Source organism: Sciurus vulgaris (genome assembly GCF_902686455.1).
Source record: "Sciurus vulgaris genome assembly, chromosome: 14".
In the NCBI taxonomy this organism is placed as follows: Eukaryota; Metazoa; Chordata; class Mammalia; order Rodentia; family Sciuridae; genus Sciurus; species Sciurus vulgaris.
The window spans coordinates 9,677,831-9,701,085 of record NC_136475.1 but is presented as its reverse complement, the minus strand read 5'-3'; the positions used below and the strand labels follow the sequence as shown (position 1 = coordinate 9,701,085).

The 23,255-nt window shown below is 42.5% G+C and overlaps 1 protein-coding gene across 1 annotated transcript in view; it reads left to right on the top strand.

Moving 5' to 3' along the window:
* The window catches only part of TMEM131 (transmembrane protein 131), a 155,776-nt gene that overhangs the window by 19,566 nt on the left and 112,955 nt on the right, over window positions 1-23,255 (top strand). The window lies entirely within an intron of this gene.

Here is a 23,255-nt window from a genome sequence, read left to right as displayed (position 1 = left end):
TTCAAAGGGGGTCTGGGTTTGCTGATAACATACAACATGTTTCACAATGTTTTACAACAGGGTCTAGATTCTGGTCAATAGTTTCTGGTAATCCTACTGTTTGAGCACTATCTAGCTATCTGGCTCAATTTACTCTTTTACTCTCTGTTTGGGGCTGTTTCCTGGAACAGCTTTAAGGGCTTTGTTCCCATTACTGGGAGGGAAACCTTAGGGAGTTGAGATAAAACAGACAGCTTAAAAAAATGTCCATTCTTTCATTAGGGCTGTTTCTTTCTGGAAGCCCTGGGAAGAAGCCGTTGCTTGACTTTTCTAGAGCTTCTGCAGTTTCCTTGGCTTGGGGCCCCTTCCTCCATCTTCAGAGCCCGCAGTGTTGGGTCAGCTCCTCACACTGCTGTCTCTGGTCTCTTTTTTGTCTCTCTCTTGCACTTTTAAGGACACTGGGCCCACACAGACAATGAGAGCAACTTCCCTGCCTTAAAAATAAGTCATTTACAGCCTTAATTTCATCTGCAACCTGAATTCCTTTTTGCCATGTGATCTGACATATTCTCAGGATCCTGAGGTTATGATGTGGTCCTCTCAAAGTGACTGTCATTCTGTGCACCACGGATAGGTGGCTTTCAGCATCACTGTTGTCAGCCGTAGACATTATCTTTTTACAGCGGAGAAGAATGGTCTTATGTCGCATTTTCTTAGCCTACACACATGAAAACGTACTATTAGAAACCATGAGACTGTAAACCTGAACTTTTTTAAAAAATGTGCTCTCACAGCATTTATAGGTAGTTTATTTTTAAACAATTTCAGATATGGCTCTAATTGATTTTTGTGAAGCACTCACAGCATTTTGAGAATGTCTTAGCGGGGTTCATCTGGTCGTCTGTGAAGCTCATGAAGTGACTGATGGCCACTAAGGTAGTTTTAGCAAGCACCAACGACTGTGCCTTTGCATTTCAGGTTTTTTCCCTCTGGAGGCACAAAGCGGTGTCCTGTGCCCCCGACCTCTTGTGTTCTTTGTCGCGTGTATCACCCTGCCACGTCCTGCCAGCCTTCAGCAGCATCCTCCACGTGCAGCACTCTCAGCCCTCTCTGACCAATGGCCGTGCCCAGGCCCGGGTTTCCCCGGCCTCGACCCAGGATCCTTTGCGGAGGCCTGTATGTGCTTAATATTGACACAGTGGTGCTCTGAGCAGTCAGGTTAGCATTTTTGCTTGCTTTGCTGTCCTTGTATAGTATGGCTCCCAGCTTCTTCAGGTGGTTAAGGGATTTTGGTGAAGTTTGAAGTCGTGTGAGTCAGAAGCCATGTGCAAGCTGAATAATAACTTTAATTATTCTTCGTGCTCACCCCCCTCTCAGTCTACATTATAAACCCACAAACCGGCTTTTATTTGTCCAAGAAGGATTGAGTGTCAGTAGGTCAGTGGGGCCCGTCCCAGCGCAGTCAAGACGTTGGTTGCTGCTGCGCTCTTTGCCTTGCTGGTACTGGCACTGAGAACACAGTGCATGTGCCCAGCAGGGCAGGCCATCCCGAGGGGGCACTTTGTGCTTGCTGCAGGAGTCCCTTGAGTTGTCTCCCTCCTCTGGCCACAGTGGGTTGGGGGCTGCGACCTGGAGCCCTATCAATCTGTTCGCCCTGCTGCCTTCGGTGGGTGGGGGTGGGGGGGTCCAGTGTCTCGTAAATAATCAAGGTCGAAGCTTTGCAGATGGATAGCTTTTCTTTATGCATTAACTTATTGTCTACTGCCTGTATGTGTCCTTGGAGGAAATTATTTAATTGTGGACTATATTCAGTAGTAAAATGGACACACTGCTGTGTAGCGTGGTGGGCACTTTGCATAGTGTGGATGAAGTTAGTTTTCTGATGTCTTTCCAGAGAAGACCTCCTACCTTTGTTCTGTTTCCTTCCGGCCTGTGTCTTTTTACATTGTCCCACCCTTCTCACCTCCTGAAGAGGCTGCCTGAAGCTTTTGTCTCTTGAGCAGCTGTCAACATCCTCCTTCTTCCTATTGAGCCTGTGCAAACTTTTCTTTCCAATCCAGTATGTGTCCATGGAGGTTCCAACAGAAAATCAATTTTTCCCAAGTGTTTGCCCCTGAGGGATGAGCTTTGTGCCTCTAGTTCGTAATAGCACATTCCTGGAAACTTCCTGACCACAGCAGCACTGTTACAGTAATTCTAGTCTTGAAGGAGAAGGGAATGGAATGTTGCCAGCATCTCCATCTGTAGAGGCAGACTGACCTGGTGGTACACCCCCAACTCCCTGCACAACTCTGCATCACACAGGTTGTTGTGAAAGGTGTCCAGTAAATTTAGAGATGCGGATGATTTTTCATTACTTGTAACACCAGGTAGTCCAGGGTTGTGTGAAAGACTTCTTTAAAAGGGAGAATACACCACTGGGCGCAGTGCTGAACACCTGTAATCCCAGCCACTCAGAAAGCTGAAGCAGGAGATCACAAGTTCAAGGCCAACCTTGGCAACTTAGACCCTGGGTGGAGGGAGACAGGGAGGAAAAGAAGACAGCCCATGAAGGGCTGGGGATTTGGCTTAGTGGCAGAGGGCTTGCCCAGCATGTGCAGGACCCTGGGCGTAAGCCCTGGTACTGCGAAAGAAACAAGAAGTAAAAGAAAAAAAAAGGGGAGAAAACATGTCAGATGCCAGCTGCTTGGGAGAGAACGTGGGCTCAGCCTTCAGTTTCGGAGCGTGTTCCAGTGGGTTCTTACTGCCTCGACTTGTCTCGCCAGGAGGGCTGTGTGCAGAGCCGGGCAGAGCCATCTCACCTGTGCACGTGCAGATAGGTTTCTGAGGCCATTCAGAGCCGCAGGACCAGGCGGCAGCCAGGGAAGGGGCATGTTCACACAGAAAGATGCATTCCAAGATGTCAGAGGAGGCCTGGAAGCATCCTTCATTAGAATCTGAAAAAGAAAATGCTTTTGAAAACATCAGCTAGGCTTTTGGGCTTCTGGAGGCAGAGGAGGGACAGACAGGCGGCCATGGGGAGGAAGAAAGAGCTGGGTGGAGGCGGGAGGGCCCAAACAGGAGCCGGCCTGCTGCTGGAAGAAGCTGGTGATAAGTGCCAGTTGTCTCTCTGAGCCCGCATACCCAGCCACTCCTCTCCTGGGGGCTGGCTTAAGATACGCGCTGCGCACAGGGTGGCTTCTTGCTTCTCCGTTGCAGATAAAAGCCTTAACTTATATGTGGCGGCAGTGATAGCACGTGAGCAGATTGTTCTTCAGTGGGTCTGTCTGCGATTAACTGTCACATCCTCAGAAAACTGGCTGGTGTGCTGAGTTGGAAATGGAATGTGATCCCAAGGTACTGGCGGCCAGAAGCTCGCTGTGGTCAGCCTGTCACCACACGAAGGCCAGCGGGCACTGCTGGCATCACGCCTGCTTCGTGCAGACTTCCCACCAGTGCATGGCAGCCACTTGGCATTCTTTCTGAAGACTTGGGGTTTTGTCTGAACAGCTCCCCTCGCAGGTGGAACTCGTTCCCCGAGGTCTCCGTACAGGGAGGTGGCAGTGCCTGCTGTTACCTGCATGGAGCATGGTACACAGCAGGCGCTCAGTCAATCCCAGCTCAGGTGAAAGTGGAATTACATGTGATGGGCAGGTGTGTGGCCAGTCCTGTGTTTACCTCAGAAGGTCTTGTTGTCTTAAAATGTCAAAACTTGAAACATTAAAAGAGTGCATCAATTTAAAAAAAAATCCCCCCCTACAGGAGGACCCTCTGAACCCTTGTCTGGTAGTCACCCCTCTGTTCATACCTGTCACCAGGCTAGATTGCATGCTGACTGGTTAACTCTTTAGCTTGTATTAACTGGTTGCCTGCCCTGGGCTGGTGCCCCTAAAGAGCCCTGTGGCGGGGAGGTGAGCATGCCTGCAGGCAGTCCTGCCAGGAGAGGCCCATTGCTGGGGTTGCTGGGGATCCTGGGAAGGGCAGAAGGCCCTTGGAGGGGCCTCCAGCAAATAGGTGCAGCCTGATGTGGTTCACAGGCCTCTTGGCAGAACTGTTTCTTTCTTATGAGCCAGATGTTTAGCTTTGAATAAAGCTTTTGGGGTCCACAAGCTAAACAAACACCTTTTGAAATGGCTGCTTTAAGTAACCCATTTTGAGTCTTAGGCAGTAAGACACTGTCACTTTGTTACAACGTGTCTGTTCAAAGGAAGAGTTCTGGATTTTGTTCTCCTGTCCCTGTCTCCACCTTAAAGACAAAATAACCTGAAAAATGGTAATAAGAAATGACAATAGGATGTTTGCTGTGGACAAAAATGAAGAGCGCAGAGGCTCTAAGACATACTAGCTTTGTGACCTTGGACGAGTTGCTTATCCCAAAGACTGTTTTCTCTTAGAATAAAAGGAAATGAAAGTGTGTGTGTGTATGTGTGTATGTGTGTGTGAGGGGTTTAGTTTGGTTTTTTTTTTTTTTTTTTCTTTTTTTTTTAATTTAAACACATGGGATACATGTTGTTTCTCTGTTTGTACATGGCGTAAAGGCATACCATTTGTGTAATCATAAATTTACATAGGGTAATGTTGTTTGATTCATTCTGTTATTTTTTTCCTTCCCCCCACCCCTCACTCCTCTTTACCCTCTATACAGTACTTCCTTCCTCCATACTTGCCCCCCTCCCTAACCCTAACTCTAACCCTAACACTAGCCCTTCCCTTCCCCTCATTATGTGTCATAGTTTGGTTTTTAATCCAAAACTTTTAATAAGACAAACAAATGAAAAGCTCCAAAGTCACTGTAAAGAATAGGCAATTCATTTGGAATTTATTGTATTTAAAGAAAGCAGATGATTAAAACAAGTATGATAAATACAGTAAGAAAATAACTTCAAATTTCTAATAAAACTAAATCAGGGACAGCATTCAAGAACACACAATATAAAGGCAATAAAGTCAAAGTTAAGTGCTTAATTAGATATGGGGGGACATCCTATCTCACAACAGTTTTCCAACTACATTTGAGGACTGAAATTACTTTAGTAAGTGCATTTTACAACAGTTAGAAATATAATAAAGATGTGAATCTGGTCATTTTGAAGATTAAAGTTATTTGCTTAGTGTATATAAAAACTTCAGAAAATTCAAGTTTAACAAAAAAGGGAAGTGTAATCAAAGATAGTACACTTAAAGCTGCATGCCAGCAGCGTGGAATTTTATTTTTATGAGTCGGTAGGTTGAACTTCTGGTTGGAGGGTGCTTGGTCTACCCACGCCAACTCTTCCTCCACTCTCAACCCTTTTGAAAAATTTCCCATTGTGAGTTTTAATTTAGTATACATTTTAAAAATAATTTGATTAAACTTCCTTATTTCCATGAGATTTTTATACTTCGATTTTCTTTTTCCCTTTTTGGTCAGTTTGCCTGGAATTTAAATAAATGGAACCGTCTCAAACTTGCCATTTCGTGGTCGTGTTGGAATGCATTCACTGTGACGTGCTTCCTGTTCTCCGTCAGTGTGCATCTTCCATGCAGGCAGGGCTTTTAGAACCCACTGTTGGGCTCCGGGAACATGTTTATGAGTAAGAGGCAGTCATCAGCTTCCAAGAATTTCTCGTTGCAGTGATGGCTGTCAACAAACAATTATGGTGTAGGGTTAGAGACACATATCAAGGTGTGTGTGTCACAGGAGGGAGTTGTGCTGATGGTACGCACAAGCCTGTGTGTTGATCAGCTCCTCTAATCATGGAAAGATTTAGGGTGGTAGGACCCAATCCATGTAACTTGGTTTTACTGCACATCAAAACACCACTCCTTAAGTTCTGTCAGACTTACCATCCTTGCCACCTGTGTAAATGTGCTTCTTTTTAAGAATTGTTTTTAAGGCTGGGATGTAGCTCAGTGGTAGAATGCTTGCCTAGCATCTTCAAGTTCCTGGGTTGGATCCCCAGCACCACAAAAATGGCAACAGCTTTGTTTTAAGTGGTGGGCAGGTGGAACATTAGTGATGGCAAAGAAATTAAATTTGCAATTCAGACCTGGAAGCGGTTTGATCAGAGCCTCTTTCTGTGAGTGATCAGTCTTCTCATTATACATGAGGAGCCCAGCTGCCTGTCTCTCTGTAGAGACTAAACATGCAGCCGACTTGGAATCTGGGCTTGGCTGTGACCTTGGGCAGGTTATCTAGCCCTCACGCCTCAGCTTCCTCATCTGTCTTAATGGGGATAGTAGGAGTGCCTCTGATTCAGTGAGGACAGATGTGATCATCCACCGGGCTTGGCACTCCTGAGTGCCGGATTAGGCTGGCCCTTGCTCTTACATATTCATCTTACGTCTCCTTCTGGACTATTGTGTAACACCAGGCCAGGCAGATTGTGGTTATTTTCAGTTGGACCAGACCAGCTCCTTGGCATGAAGGTATGCCATGTATTCAGCCTGGCAAACGTATTGAGGGCCAGTGTTGTGCACTGACTTGGTTTTGAAGCCTCAGAGGTGGAGAGATAATCCCTCTCCTTCGGAGATTGATGTATGGTATTTGTTTTGTTCTCTTTGGCTTCCCAAAGAACTTTTAAAATCAGAACACTCAAAGAATTAGATTTGAAAAGTAGAACTTTCAAAAGTTAGAACCAGTCTTGGTGGTACACACTGGTAATCCCAGCAGCTGCAGAGACTGAGGCAGGAGGACTGAGAGTTCAAAGCCAGCCTCAGCAACCGCCAGGCGCTAAGCAGCTCAGTGAGACTCTGTGTCTAAGTAAAACACAAACTAGGACCGACGATGTGGCTCGGTGGTTGAGTGCCCCTGAGTTCAATCCCTGGTAACCCTCAGAAAAATAATACAGGAGGTAATTTCAGGGAAATTGCCCCTTGCAGACTGTGTTAACCACCTCAGACAGATTTGGCCTGAGCTGGGCGTGATCAGGGACCAGCACTTTACCATGAGGTCACATATTCCTGGATACATTCCTTCAGCCCAACTAATCAGTCAAATATGAGACATGTATGATAGAAATTTGCTTTATGACAAAGGGAAAAATATATTGACCTGTGTCACATTAGTGATGGCAAAGAAATTAAATTTGCAATTTCACACAGTCTCAGATTTTCCTTTTGATTAGTTTTTTTTAGGTTCTGTTCACTCTTTAACCAATTTATCTTTATTATTTCTCTACTCATTAAGATACTTAAATCTAATTGAAAGAGCTACGCTGGGATACTTAATGCTATTTGTGGTGAATTTAGAATTATGTTTAGATTTCTCCATGGGAAGGCAAGAGAAAAGTAGAAAATAGCTTTTGAAGTTAGCCTGGATAGGGATAGGCCAGTTTAACACCTTCTAAATTCACTGGAGAATTTGTTCAGATTTTTAGAAGCGGTTCTCATTACACTAAGGAATTTTTAAACAATCCGTGCTATTTGTGAGGTCCGTGAGCTGTGCCCAGTCAGGCTTCTCACAGCTGTCCTGACGCGTCATTCTGCTGTCCTCACAGTGGTTAGCAGAGGGACTCCATAGATGGCCCTGACAGTGAGCGTGGGGAGCGTGGTGGTTACGGTGCCCCAGGTACTTTGAGCAGCAGTGTCTGTTTAACAAGAAACGTTTCCACAGTTCATTGTTGGGGTACCGGGTTTAGGGCCCAAGGTTTAGTGTTTTCCCATGCTTTCCCAATGGGAGTCAATGGTATATTTATAATAATAATATAGATTAAGCATCCCTGATCCACAAAAAAATCTGAAATTCAGAATGTCCCAAAGTCCTAAACCTTTTAGGCACTGACATGAGGTCAAAGTAGAAAACTCCACTGCTAGCCCTGTGTGAGGAGTCACATCAGCACAGGCATGGAGCCAGGGCTGTGTCTCAGTGGTAGAACACGTGTGGCATGCCCCCAGCTTCAGGCCCCGGCCCCCCAACAGATTCAGGCCTACTATGGATATCGTATTAAATGCCTTTCCGGCTATCTGTGTAGGTATATGTGAGATGTAAATGATTTCTTGGGTCCCATCCCTACATATTCCAAAATGAGAGTCAGAAATCCAAAACACTTCTGGTCCCAAGCATTTCAGATATTCAATCTGTGTCCCTATTTCGGAGATCTGATTCTCCCTCCCAGGATTTGTTGTGGTTAAATGAAAATAGTGCATACAGATTGTCCAGCATGGTGCTCATTATGTAGAAGGCACACAGTAGAAGAGCTACATTTCACTTGGGTTATTTTTAATGTTTTTCTTTCTTAAAGTGAAGGTGTGGTTTAAGGAAAAACAGCAGCAGAACTGACATAGTCTAGGACTTAAATCTAAAGCGTGTGTTTAGGGGGATGGGAACAGGAAAACAGGAGAATGAGCTGGACATCACTTTCCTACATTTACATGTGAACACATGACCAGCGAAACTCCACATCATGTACAGCCACAGGAATGGGAAGTTGTACTCCATGTGTGTATGATCTCAACACACACTCCACTGTCGTATAACAAAAAGAACAACAACAAAAAGTGTGTGTTTAACAAGCTTGATACAATAAAAGTACATTATTGTTCATGTTCTTGGTTGCATGTGATTTTTGTTTTCTTGAATAATCCTCATTTGACTATTTTAAGGAAATTATGGAAAACATTGACTTCTTTCTGAAGTGTATTCCCCTGTGACTGGTGTGCAGGAGGACTGAGTTTACTTGGAAGGAGAGGTATTGACTTGCACCCCAGTTTAGTAATGAGGTGACTTGGGCAAAACTATAAGGAAGTGGAGGTCAGAGAGCGGCCCTTAGTAGTCCAGTGTGCAGGTGGAACGCCATGACAGTTTTCCCAGGTTCCTAAGTTTGACCGCAGTGTTCTTGAACCTGGAGATGGTGGTCTCCTTTAGTTTCTTAGTTTTTAGGGATGTAGGAGTGCTCCTGAGGGAGGAAGAGGAGACCTCCGACTGCAGCCGAGTGTGGTAACGGGTGTGGGGGTTGCTGCCAGCCCACCGGCAGACCCTTCAGGAGGAGATCACTGGGTTTGCCAGGTTTCTTGGAGGTGGGTTGTGTATCTGAAGGTGACTGTACCTGCACCACCTTTAAGTAAGCCCATGGGTTAGAACTGCCTTCAGGAAAAGTCCTATTTGAGAAATAACTTATTTTCTCACATATTAATCATCCCATGTCCAAGTATTTTGAACTTTTGATGGATTTACCACTGTATATTTACATAGAAGAAAAACTTTTTTCTTTTTTTTCTTTCTTTCTTTTTGGCGGTACTGGGGCTTGAACCCAGGGCACATGGGTTGCACATGCCAGGCAAGCATACCAGCACTGAGCGTTCAGCCCTTTTTATTTTATTTTCAGATGGGGTCTTTCTGCTTTTTCATTTATGGTTTGTGCTTTTTGTGTCCTTGTCAGGAAGATTTACTCCTCTGTGTTTCTCCAGAATATTATAGTTTGAAATATATATGTCTCTGATCCATACTGAGGTCATTTTTATGTATGGTAGGAGTCAGTATTCATTATTTGCATATGAATGTCAGCTGTTACAGTACAATTAGTGAAAAGACTTTTGTTTGCCATTGAATTGCTTTGTCACCTTCTTTGAAAATTCAATAAGCCATATATATACATGTCTGTTTTTGGATTCTTGATTCTATTCTGTTGGTTTACATATCAGTCATCTTTTCAGTACCACACTGTCTTGATTACCATAGCTCTTTTTTCTTTCTTTTTTGAGGTACTAGGGATTGAACCCAGTGGCCCTCTACCACTGAGGTATATCCCCAGCCTTTTTATTTTTTATTTTGAGACAGGGTTTTGTTGAGTTGCTGAGGCGGACCTTGAACTTGGGATCCTCGTGCCACAGCCCCCTACACCAAGTCATTTACCATTTTAAGTATGATGTTATTTGTAGGTTTTTCATAGAGGCTCACAATCAGGCTGAGGAAGTTCTTTCTCTTCTTAGTTCACTGATAGTTTTTGTCACAAATTGGTGAATTTTGTCAAATGCTTTTTCTGTATATCGAGATGGTTATAACTTTTCTTAGAATGTTAATATGTTGAAATACACTTTAAAAAAATTAAACTGACCTTACATTCCTGTTTATAGCTCTGTTTAGTCATTATCTACTATTCCTTTTTTTATATTGCTGAACTCAAATTGGTTAAAAAGTTAAGTATTTTGGTGTCTGTATTAATAAGAGGTGTTGCTTTTAGGTTGCATACTTTATTTTTTGCCTGTTTGTGATGGTAGGATAATGTTGTTTTTGTAAAATAACCTAGGAGATAATTTTTCCTATGATGCTGGATTGTTTATGTAGGATTAGTCATTTATTTTTAAGTGGCTTCAGCATTATCTGTTGATTAGATTTCACTAGTGAAATTATCTAGATTCAGAACCACTGCAAAGTGATCCTGGAACACTTTATTGTGCATAAAGAAGGTGCTCAAGGACTAATGGGCACTTGTTAGAAGGACGCAGTAGCTGACTTTAAGGGGCTCTGGCCAGCCAGTTTGGGACATTTGAATATCAGAAAAGGATGATGACAATAGTCCGTTGTACTGGGAGAAGAGTCCATGAGTACGTGGTGATATTCAAAGGTGAAAAGGGCAGAAGGAGGGGGAGATGGCACTGTCACAGAATGCCGCCTAGTAAACACGCTGGACTGCATTAGGTCACCGTCTCACAGCCCCGGTGTAGTCGTGGTCCAGGCAGCGGATGCTGAAGTCACTGGGGAAAGGTTGAGCTCAAAGTTCTTCTGTCGATTATTTATTAAGTACAAAGGGGAAAAGTCGTCTTTATGATGGAATGATCTTGTGGTTACTCCAGTGATCACAGGAGCCAATTCAGCATCATTAGTAAGTCGGACTGATGATATCTGCCCCTTGATGTGTGTGTGTCGTTCATTCATTGTTCTTGCCAGAAATGTTGAATATGAATTTAGTCATGAAACACTACAGCAGATCAGTATCATGGGACAGTCTGTATAACACTAAGACTTGATTCTTTAAAAAAGGTGTTACGAAAGGAAATATATTTGAAGGGACTGTTTTGATTTAAAGGAGACTAAAGAGCTATTACAACCAAATATAATGTATGATCCATAATTGGATTCTGACTGCCAAAAGAAAGGACAATTTTGAGTAGACAATTGAGAAAACTTAAATCTAGACGGTGTATCTTCCTATCTTTAATGTTAAGTGTCAATTTTGAAACCCTGGGGTATGACAGTAGAATCGTGATTATGGAGGAGAAAGTCTTTGTCCTTAGGGGATCAAGTGCTTACAAGGAATTGTAGCTTCCTTTCAAGTAGTTTGATCAAAAATGAAAAGTGCAAAAACATACCAAAAGATACAGATGGGATGTGCTGAAACAAATCTGGCAAAATATTCTTTAAGTTTTTCTGCAGGTTAAAGTTCTCCATGGGAAAAGGTCTGGCAGAAACTCTCCCCGTTGGGAGAGTCAGGGCCACCATGGCCCTTCCAGGCCTGGGCCAGGTGGCGGCAGCAGCTGGTTCCACATGCCTGCCTCCCTCTCCCTGGCTCTCCCCGCCACGTGCCCTGCCCACGCACAGGTGCCCTGGCGTCTTAGCTTATTGAAGGTAGGCCCTCGGCTTGGGCTTCTCTTCCCACTCTCTTGTCGGCCTCACTGTGCGTCTGTACCACGTGATTCTGGACTGAGCCTTCTAAAAGAGCGCTGCTTCTTCCCGGGGCTCACCCTTCCCGTTCTCTTGACCTTCTCCCTGCCACTCAGAAACCTGCCTAAAGACTTGCCAGTGGTTTCCAGTTGGCCAGCGGTGGGGGCCTATATGAAAGCCCCTTCCTTCCCCGGTCTCTGCAGCCCGACTGTTGAATCCTCCTCTCTTGGTGTCCTCACAGACCTCTGCTGCCTGATGGTAGTCCTCTGTTTTAATAAGCTGCAGACTTCAGATCTCCACCACTTCTTCCTTGGTGACTTTTGAAAGCTCTGTTTTCAATTCTCCATGCTTGTCTCCAGCTGTTACCGCTCTAGCAATCCTAGGTGCTGTCCTGGGATGCCTGTGTCAGCATTGTCACTTGCCTGTTGCATCACCTCAGTCCCCTTCAAGTCTGCCTGCCTTCTGTGTAGCAGGTATTTGAATCACTAACCCATAGAGCTGTGTATGTCACTGTACCACATGGGATCCCCTGGGGCCTGGGTCCCAGAGAGTGAGTTTCAGCATCTCAGGATGCAGGCCTGGAATCTACATTTTACTGGTGACCAACTGATATGATGCAGAAGTCCACGGACTCCCCTTTGAGAACTGCTGTTCGAAGGAGTAGTTCCAGGGCTAGTTAGCAGACTAGTTTGCCACCAGCTTTCTCTATCTCAAGAAGCCGAGTTTATTTGGAGTCTCCTTGCATGGATGGGAGGCTGCTAAGAGGCAACCTGAGCTGTCTCTTGACTCTTGAAGCTCTGCCAGTTACAAGTTGTGTGACCCTGGGTGAGTTACTAGAAAGTGAGGGGAAATTGCACCTGACTTCCAGGGCTTAGCACGGGCTGGGGCTTAGCTTCTTTTTCAGTCTCCAGCCTCTTTAAACCTCCTCCGTGCTCCCTGGATTTCAGAACTGTGAAACTGGGGTTTGACTCACCCCAAAGTGAGATCATCAAATAATCTTGCCCCTCCCTATCATTTGAGTTAACTGGTGCCTTCTGTTTTTAGCCAGTGGTCAGCACCAAAAATGGTATCCCTAGAGCTTTGAAGCAAACCAGGGCAGCTAGAGGATCTGTGCTGGTTAGTAGAGGGGAAAGAATACAGTGGTGATATATGTTCATGTAATCAAACAGTAAAACATGACTAAATAAATTCATAGTAGTGCTAAAACTTACATGTAGGTAAAACGGTGAGCTCTTGGGCACAAGAGAATTTGGGGGTTTTGGTTTTTATTGAAAATGTTACTGAGTTTGGAACCTGCCAAACTTGGCATCTTTTACTTTTATTTTTCTCTTCATAAAACCTCTTACATTTAGTTGAACATCTAATTTCATTTTAAGATTCCATTGGACAGTGCTTTCTTTAGCTTAAAATTTATGTCAGATGAGGAATAAGCTATGAAAGACTGACAGTAAATAAAATATTAGACTACATATTTACAGAAGTCACAGTTACTAGTAAAAAAAAATAACTTGTACTATTTAATGAAGATAAACATTCTTAAAATCCTTTCCTCTAATTATAACACATACTCAATTTAACATCAAACCCGCATGCTAATCCAAAATGAGGCTATGCTTTTCTAACCTCTTTAGATCCTTAATTTCACTTAAGGCAGTGTTTGACTTTTTAAATATGTCTGGTTGTGCTTAATGTGAGTGTCCACCATCAGTTGAATTGTTGGTTTCTTCTGCTGTCTGCTTTTGCTCTTCTTGGTTTGTCATCTGAACGTTAAATGTCCAGTTGGGGCTGGGTGACTGTGTGCAGTTTCCAAGCCGGGCTGTTAGGAGCACGCTGCAGCAGAATGAAGCTCAGCCTCTCTGATTACTAGCAGGGGTGGTAAGAAGCTGGGCTCCCGTGGATAGAAGGGCTGTACTTGTAGTGAACACTGACCTCGCGGCCAGCAGACCCCTGCCCTCTTTCTCACTCCAAACACGTTCAGCTTCCAGATGACTTCAGGGGTGCCCTTGAACCTTACAAAAAAATCAGAAGTGTTCCTCCTAAGACACTGGGTAGCTGCTTTCTCAGTCTGGTGCCACCTGAAAGAGTATCCTGAAGACAGACCCAACCCGGGGCCGGTGCTCAGGCCTGGAGTGGGCAGCAGGTATCAGGAGGAGGAAGAAGTTGAGAGGCGTGAGGACACAGGTCCTGGAGAGGGCTGGCACTGCGGAACCCCAGGCGGGCTGGGAGAACCGGGGAGGGCAAGTGGGCTTGTCGTGAAGGGCACTGCCCCCCTCCACTCAGGCGCGTTTAGAATTGAAGCATACCACATACTCAGTGCACGGTCTCTAGTATGTGGCCTTTTCAGTTTTATTCAGTAAATATTTGCATGACTGTCATCCAAATAAAAATGTACACTGTTTAGCTTCGCCAACATTTCTCCATTCACTGCTTTAATTGGTGGTTAAGTACTGGCTGGGTAGGGATGGATGGTTGTATATTTTTGTGTTTTTTGTTGTTTTTGGTCCTCATGCTAATTTTGAATATTTCACAAGAACAACATTGTTCAGCTTAATGACTGATGTGCAATAGCTGTCATCATCACATGACGTTTTCCTGAGCGGGAACATTGCAGAATATTAGACCAGTTGGGTGTAAGGCAAGAAGAATAGCTGCATTTTTGGAGAAAAATCTTCAAGTAGTTGATGTAAGATTGAGATTTAGAATCTTTCAAAAGCTGTTGCATAAAAATAACCAAAGAAATCCCGTGTGAAGAGAAAGGAGGAATGTTGACTTTTTAAAAATGGATTTTTCAGCTTGGTACAGTGACACATGCCTGCAATCTTCAGCTGCTCAGGAGGCTGAGGCAGGAGGATCTTGAGTTCAAGTCAGCCTCAGCAACTTAGAAAGACCCTGCCTCAAAATTAAAAACAAAGGGCTGAGAATGTGTCTCAGTGTCTAAGTGCCCCCAGTACAAAAACAAACAACAACAACAACCAGGTTTATCCAGGTATAATTAATGTATAATAAACTACACACACTTAAAGTGTGCATTGTAATGAAGATAATAAACATGTTCACCCTTTCAAAGTGTTTTTGTCTTCTGCCCCTTACCCAACCCCAGGCAACAGCTCTTCTACTGTCTGATTAGTGTGCATATTCTAAAATTCTATATCAATAGAAATGTATAGTATGTACTTTTTTGGTCTTCTTTTCTTTAACATAATTATTTTGAGATTCCTCTAATGGGTGTTTCGATTGTTTTTTTTTATTGCTGATTAATATTCCATAGTGTGGATGGGTATGGCTCAGTTTGTTTATCCATTTCCCCATGGATTCAAATGAGAATTGTTTTCTCTAATTATTCATGTATCAGTTTTTTATGCACGTATATTTTATTTTCTGTTGGGCAGATACCTAGGAATGAAATGCCTGGTTGGTGGGTATATGTTTTAACTTTTTCAGAAGCTACTAATAATGCTTTCCAAAGTAGTTGCACCTTTTCACATTCTAATCGCCTGTGTATTTGAGCACTGCTTCCTCCACACCCTTGCTTACACTTAATATGGTAGAGATTTTTAATTTTAGTCATCTTCGTGGGTAGGCAGTCAGACTTTATTGTGTCTTTATTTCCCTAATGACTGAGGATTGGGAGCATCTTTTCATTTTCTTATTTTCATGCACCTTATTTCATGTGCTGTTCATATTGTCTTTGCTTAAATGCGTGTTCAAACTTTTTTTCTGTATTTTATCATTGAGTTTTCTTAATTAGTTGAAAGAGTTATTTACATACCCTCCAATACAAGGCCTTGGTCAGATAATGTTTTGCAAATATTGTTTCTAGTCTGACTTATATTTTCACTTTAGTCTCTTGAAGAGTAGAAGTTTTTAAAAATTTTTAATGAAATCTTGGGTTTTAATTCATGGAATGTTTTGGATTTTGGAGGGGTTGTATCTTAAGAAATTTTTGTCAAACTTAAGGCCATTAAAATCCCCCCCCCCCTTTTAAACAAGTGTTAAAATTTTAGCTCATACGAAGTTCTTTCATTCATTTCCATTTGATTTTTTTTCCAAGTGTTGAGATATTCAAGTTTCTTTCTTTCCCATGTGTCTTTTCTCTTGGATAGCCGATGGCTTGATTTTTATGAAAAGATGATTTTTCCTCATGAACTGCTAGTCCCCTTTGTCACTCAGAGCACATGTATGAGGGGCTGTTTCTGAGCCTCAGTTCTGCCCTGCGAATCTCTGTGTGACTACTGTGGCTTTCCGCTGTGAAGTCAAGCAGAGATCTTCCAGTCTTTTTTCTTTTCAAAATTATTTTCACTATTTTTGAGTTCTTTGCTCTTTCAAATACATTTTAGAATCATCTGGTACATTTCTACAAAGCGGCTGCTATGATTGTGACTGGAATCACATCACATGTCTGGATCAGTTTGGGGGGGACTTGGTGTCTTCAGGGTGTTGGATCTCTTGGTTCAAGAACATTGTTTGTGGGCTGGGGTTGTGGCTCAGTGGCAGAGCGCTTGCCTAGCATATGTGAGGTACTGGGTTCGATTCTCAGCATCGCATTAAACAAACAAACAAATAAATAAATGGTTCATTGACAACTAAAAAAAAATACTAAAAAAATGAACATAGTTTGTCCCTCCGTTTAACTGAGCTGTTCTGAGATGTTCCAAGCCCATGTTTTGCTGAATGCATTCTTTAGTATTTCATGTATTTAGAAATGTAATGGCTTTGATTTTTAATTTTAGTCTCAAGTCATGCCTTGCTGGTATTAAGAGATACAACATTGCTCTTGTATTCCGCCACTTAGCTCACCTGCTTATTCTGTAAAATTCTTGTAGGTTTCTTAGGATTTTCTACATTGAAAATCATACTGTTTGTGTGCAAAAATGGTTTTATTTTCTGTTCCAAACTCTACTTTTCTTGCCTTCTTTCAGTACGTACGACACGGAGCAGGAGTGGTGGAAGATAGAATCTTGTCCTTGTTCTCATCTTAGATGGAAGTATTTTGTCCTTCACTGCTAATCATGATCTTGGCTGTGCATCTTCTGTAGATGCCCTTTATCAGTTCTTTAGTCTTGCTTTGCCAAGATCTTTTATCATGAAAGGATGATGAATTTTGCCAAATGCTTTTTCTTCATTTTTTTTGAGATGATTAAAGTCTCTTTTTAGATTAACTTGTCCTTTTTTTTTTTTTAATGTTAGACCAATATTGCATTTCTGGGATTAACTCTACTTGGTCATGATACTAGTTTTTTTTTTGGGGGGGGCGGAGGGGATACATTGATGGATTATATTTCACATCTATAATAACAAAGATCTGATGTTTGTCAGAAGTTTTTCTTTCAATGCGTTTGGCTCTTGAGCGATCTGAGCGATGCTGATTTGATAAAATGAGTTGGAAAGTTTCTTTGCTCCTATTTTCTGGGAGAATTAATATTGAAATTTTTTTTCTTAAATATTTGGGAGAATTCATCATTGAGTATATTTGGACCTGGAATTTCCTGTGTGATATTTTAAAATACAAAATAAATTTCTTTGGTACATACAGGGCTATTCAATTTAACTAGTTTTTCCTGAGTGATCTTTGGCATTTTGAGTCTTGGAAGGAGTTTGTCCATAACCTGATCTGGATTGCTGACTATAAACAGAGTTGTTAATGATGTTCCCTGATCAGCCTTTTAGTGCTTCTAGAAAGTGTAGTTGTGTCCAGTGAGATCTTGTGGTCATAATGCATGTCTTCTCCCTTTTTGTTTATAACCGACTAGTCTAGATAGTAGTTTACCCATTTTATTTATTTGTTTGTTTAGTAGTGCTGGAGGTGAGACCAGAGCCTTGTGCTTGCCGGGTGAGGCTCTGCCACTGAAGTATAGCCCTGGCCCAGGCCGTTTCATTAATCTTCCCAAATGAAAAGTTTTAGTTACCTTTGATTTTTCTGTTTTCCACTGTTTATTATTTATTTATTTTTGAGGTGCTGGAAATTGAATTCAGGGCCTATGCCAGCTAGGCAAATGCTCTGCTTCTGGGCTATACCCCCAGACTGATGTATATTCTTTATTTCTTCTTCTTTGGGTGTAATCTCTTCATTTTCTAGTTTCTTAATTAGTTTTTGAGCATGTGGGAAAAAGCATGTGAGATATGGATGACGACTTACCTAGTATTTAGAATATAATCTAATGTGTTTGTTATGTATGTGCAATATACATATTATGTATAAACCAAGTATCTTGTAGTATTTATTATTGGAAATAACACAAGATAAAATCCCTGCATAATAGCTGAGTTGGCGTAGCATATCATTTTAACTGACACTTTTAAGATGGCCATAATACACTGTAGTCACACACACGTCAGCAGCTCATTATTCTTGTCACAGTTAATCTGGGGCAGCAGTAAGTATACCAGCCACCTCTGTAACTAGTATTTCAAACTTGGCATAACTTCATATCCAGCTTTTTAAAAGAGTAAGTGTTCAAACATTGAGGTTTTTATAAGTCTTGGTAAGTGATTTTCTCTTGTCAACATTTCATTTGGAATATTTTCAAACTAAGAAAATCTGTAAGAATAAAAATGGAGTAAAAAACACTCACACACTCTTTACCTAGCTAGACTCACCTGTTATTGACAGTTTGCTTCATTTGCTTTATCATCGGCTGTTCATTCTGTCCACACACAGACGGACACATGCTAATAAATGAAATTTTAATCATGACAGAACTAGGAAGTACAAAGCTTTTCTGGAGCAAAGATTACATTTTACCCTGTGGTTACATAGTGTTTCAAGAGGACTTTGGGTAAACTGGTTAGAAGAGGGTTAGGGAATAGGAACACAAAACCAAGCAGTATCTCCCCAACTCTTAAATTTTATATTCCAAACCCTTTTTATTTCTTCTTCTGAGAGAGGGTCTTGCTAAGACGCCCAGACTGGCCTTGAACTTGCCATCATCCTGCCTCAACTTTTCATGTACCTGCAGTTACAGGTGTGGGCCGCCTCGCCCAGCATATGCTTTTTTGTTGGCAGTGGTGATGATACCACAGTTTACCGCTGTTTACCAGTGACGAGTTCTGCTTCCCCAGGTGTTGAAGTATAACATCAGAGAAGCAAACCAAGGCAAACATACTAAGCAGGTTTTGTTTAAAGGTAATAATATACTTCTCCTGGGAGGGAGAAGGGAGCCATGACTGATTTTCTAAAGTCCCAAGAAGTGAGCGCACCCTACATCTTTTATAGGTGAAGGTCTCTTTGTTCTCCAATTCTCTCCCCCCTTTTCTCTCCTTCCCACCTAGGGACTAGGCCAGGTTTTGCAGGTGAGATGTAAAAAGTAAGGAGTGGATGGGGCGGGGGCGGGGGGGGGGCAGTGATTCAGGCAGGCAAGCCCCCCCCCCCCCCCGGGGGGGGCATTAATTAGCAGCTCCTTGCTTGCAGTCCTTGATAAGGGCAGGTAAATTTGGTTATCAATGGGCTCTAGAGACCCTTGACATTCCATTCTTCCAGAGACAGTCTCCAGCTTCCAGAGGCAGATGCTTTCATGACCTCCATTTCCTCTATTTGACCCCATCCCCTATTTCTCCACTAACTGCCTGTCCCCAATTCTGGCTTCAGTGGTGTTTTAAAATATTGAGAAACTGGGGACTGGGGATATAGCTCAGTTGGTCGAGTTCTTCCCTTGCATGCACAAGGCCCTGAGTTCAATTCCCAGCACCAAAAAAAAGAAAAAAAGAAAAAAAAAATTGAGATGGGATGCAGCCAGTCCTAGTACACTTGCCCAGCATGCACAGGACCCTGGGTTTGGTCCCCAACACTGCACCCCCAAATAAATTAAATATCGAAATACAATTCTAATAACATAAATACCTTTTTAGAATAAATTGTAAAGTGTTTCATTCTTTGGATGAGTTTGTGAAGGATTGCTCTTCTCCTTTAAGTGTCTGATAGGACTCAGGAAGCCATTTCATCTCTGGACTGTTTGGGGGAAACTTTTTGATTACCACTTCAATCTCATTATATGTCTCAGAGTTCATCCTCTTGAGTTAATTTCAGTGGTTTTTGTCTTTCAAGTTACTTGTCCACTTCTCACGGGCCGTCTGATTTGTTAGTCTGTAGTTGTGCACTGTGTTCTTGGTCTCTTACTTCAGAGTGGTTGTTCGCCCTCTTTATGTAAAGTACGTAGTAACACCCCATTTCATTCATGTTTTTTTCTTGGTTGGTATAGCTAGTCTTGCCAGTTTTGTTGGTCTTCTCAAAAAAACCAACTCTTGGTTTCATTCATTTTCTCTTGTTTTCTGTTCTGTTTAATATAATTACCCCAACCTGTGTCATTGCTTCCTTCTGCTTCTGTGGGTGTACTTTGCTTTGAGCAAGTGTAACTGTAAAAGAGATGCTAGCTTCAGCACGGGCGAATTCTGTCTGGCGGCGTTATTTTAACCAGTCATTTCTTCCATTTCTCAAACCGTGGGCTAAGCCCAGATGATAAACAAATCAGAAATTATTACAGATTGCCATGGGGGTTAAAATAGGACCCAAGATGGAAGCTAAGAGGCTGGTGGGAGCGTCAGCGGGCAGGGCTCCAGGAGGGAAAGACGCCAGCCTGAGAAGAGCATGCCTGGCAAGGTGGGCCTTCAACCCCGGATCTGGGGACCCTCCCGAGGACTGCCTCGCAGCCCTTCCTTGACTTGGTTTTTGTAGAGGATTTAACCGATCTAGTCTCTTCCCCTTAGAGGAAGAGACCCGAAGGTCAGAGTGAAGAGTGGCAGCCTCCGGCCTGGGTGGCTGATGCCTACTCCGAGTTCTCGTTTGGGCTCTTTACAACCTTTAGTGTTTTCATGAATCATTTTTTGGCAGTTTACTAAGAGGCAGACTATATCTAGTTGTCAGTTGTAACATTCACAAAAAAATTTTCACCTAAAAACAAGAACTATAGTAGAGAAAGATTTGCCTTTAAAGTGAAAGATATTTCTTTATTGTGGCATTTTTTTAATACGTGAAATAGGGAAGTAAACGAGCTCAACTTCTCTTTTTGAAAGTGAATCATGACACAACTGACACATTTAGAATTTTACACTCAAGAGCAGTGTGGGGGGCAGGAGAAGCTTAAAGTAGGCTTGTGGTCCGAGCTTCAGGGGAATAAATACCATTGGGATCATAAAAGGCAGAACAATAAATGCCACTGTTCCCAATCCTCTTTTTCGTACTTCTCAGAAATATAAGCTTTGTTTTAAAAGTTCGTTTTCTCAAAGGTGCTATTAGTCAAAGGATCATTGTCAAGTCTACTTTGAAAGTAGTAATGGATTTAGAAGTATGGATTTTGGGGTCTGGTTGTTGAAATTCATAGTCCATCTCCATCCACTTTTCTTGCTGAATATAACTTCATTATTCTTTTTTAAAAAACCTTACTATAGTATCTGTAATGCATATATCATAGGGCTAGTTTGAAGTTTAATGACATAGTGATCAATAATTATTAGTTTTTTTCTTTATTACATCTAGTTGCTGCTTGAACCACAGAACACTGGGAAAATTTGAGATTCACTAAGTATATAAAATTAGGGAAATATTTTGGGGAGAAGACACAGCTGTCATTTGTGAATTTGAATTAGAGAAGTGTGGACTTGCTTTAGTTACTTTATATATCTTTCAGGTTAATAACTGTCAACACACCAAACCATTAAGTGCATCTATAATGACACCTCTGTCTTTCTAGATGTATAAACTTATTACAATTGATCATTTAAAGCAAAAATCCTAATTTATTTCATGCTAGGATTGAATCCTAGTCTACATCTTTAAGGAAAGCCAGTGATGTGTAACACTCTTCCTTTTAGAACTTTATAATAGCTGCCACCTATTAATTTTCTTCAGCTGATATAATTCTTTTTAAAAGCTCCTAATTAAACATAAAGAACACTGAAATTAATATCATCATCTTATATCTTCCTTGAGTTAAATTCTCATCCGTCAATCAAAGGTTTAATCTAGTTGGACGATGGGAACGCTGGATGGTCATTGAATTGCATCCCTAACTGCAGGCCCATTTCTAGTTCTTGTTGGTTCCTCTGTTCACCGGGTGGGAAGCTTCTGACTAGCTTGTCTGTCTCTTCCCTTGTGAGCTGCTGGTACCTTTGGTTGGAGGGTTGTCTTGGAACCCAAGATCTGTGTGGTAGGGGTGCTCGTTGCTCCTGGAGTATCATTGCTTCTAGGCCTTCCTGACCAACAGAGCAAGGAAATATGTGTGTGTGCACGTGCACGCGTGCCAAGCCATGTACTTACATCTCGAAATCTTCCTATATGTGACAGTCTTTGTCTGCGCTTTGCCCATCATGAGTTCATACTGATGCCATACGATCTAACCCATTGAGTCCATGAACCGGAGCTTCCTCCCCTTGCTTCTTGGTAAACTCTTTCTCCTACTATGAGAAACCTGGCTTCCCCTGCTCAGCACCTGTGTAACTAGCTGTTCAGTTTTGGGTACATAGTGATTGTTGACCGTAGCCTTCCTGGGAAGTTGTCTTATCAGCTCAAGTATAGAGCACATGTCCAGTTTCTTTTGTCTGTAGTCTTCTGGATTCTTCTCCTTTCCATTCTCCCCTCCCTGCTTTCGTGAGGATGATTCATACAGTTGTCATAGGTTAAATCGGTTCCTCTACCTATTTACAGTCTACCCTGGGATCACCTGTTTTGTAAACGATTAGTTAAATTTGCATAATTTAGATGGGTTCTTTGTGCCATGAAGTTCCGTTTTGACCCGGGTGCAGCGTTACGTGTGCCCCCCTACGGTGTTGTGCAGGATGATTTCGCCGCCCTCACGTCCTTCCTCTGGTTCGTTTTTTCAGCCTTTCCCCTCTGCTATGAGTGCCCAGCAGCCACAGATCGTGGTACCGTCTTCACAGTTTGGTCTTTTCCAGAATGTCATATACCTGGAGTCCTGCAGTGGGCAGCTTTTTCCTTTACTAAGGCATCGCATGGCCATTGGCGAACATCTTGGTAACGTGTACAGATTGGTGATTATGCCCAAGGCTGCTGCGAGGAATTTCATGCAGACTTATATACGGACTTCAGGCTTCAAGTCAGTTTGGTAGATACGGGAGTGTGGTTGCCAGCTTGTGCAGCACCGCTGTGCTGTCATTCACCTGTCCTGTCTTTTTACTATTCTGCTTCTTGGAATGGAATAATTTGCTTTGGACATTTTCCTCACCCACCTTCCTGCCAAGTCCCTTTGACTATTAGTCCTGGGTCATGTATCACTACAGAAGAGCAGAGGATACAGAATTTCAGCTGATTTATTTTGGTGTGTGGGGGGCAGATATAATACTCTAGTGATCTTTTCTGTGTACTTATGCTGTCTTCAAGCAATCTGCCCAAGACGATAACTTGCACATCTAGTTGAACTGGACCGCTTTGTGCTTTCTCGCAGTATAACGGGAATAGATGAAGGGGACTGAAACAGCCTGTAGGTTTTTGAAACTACTTTATTATTATTTTTTATTCTAAAGCATTTCAAATTGGCTTGAATTCTGAAGGTTGTCCTCTTTAGCCAGCAAGCATGATGGCTTTTTGTTTTGTTTTGTTGTTTTTGGTGCGAGGGTAATTGTACCCAGGGCCTGGCCATGGTGAGCCCGTGCTGTACTCTGAGCTCCACACCTGTGGCAAGATGCGCACTTGAGAATATAAAGTCGCATGAGTTAATGTTAAGGTCAGATTCTACTGCAGTGGAGCCGTGTTCATGCAGTGACCGTG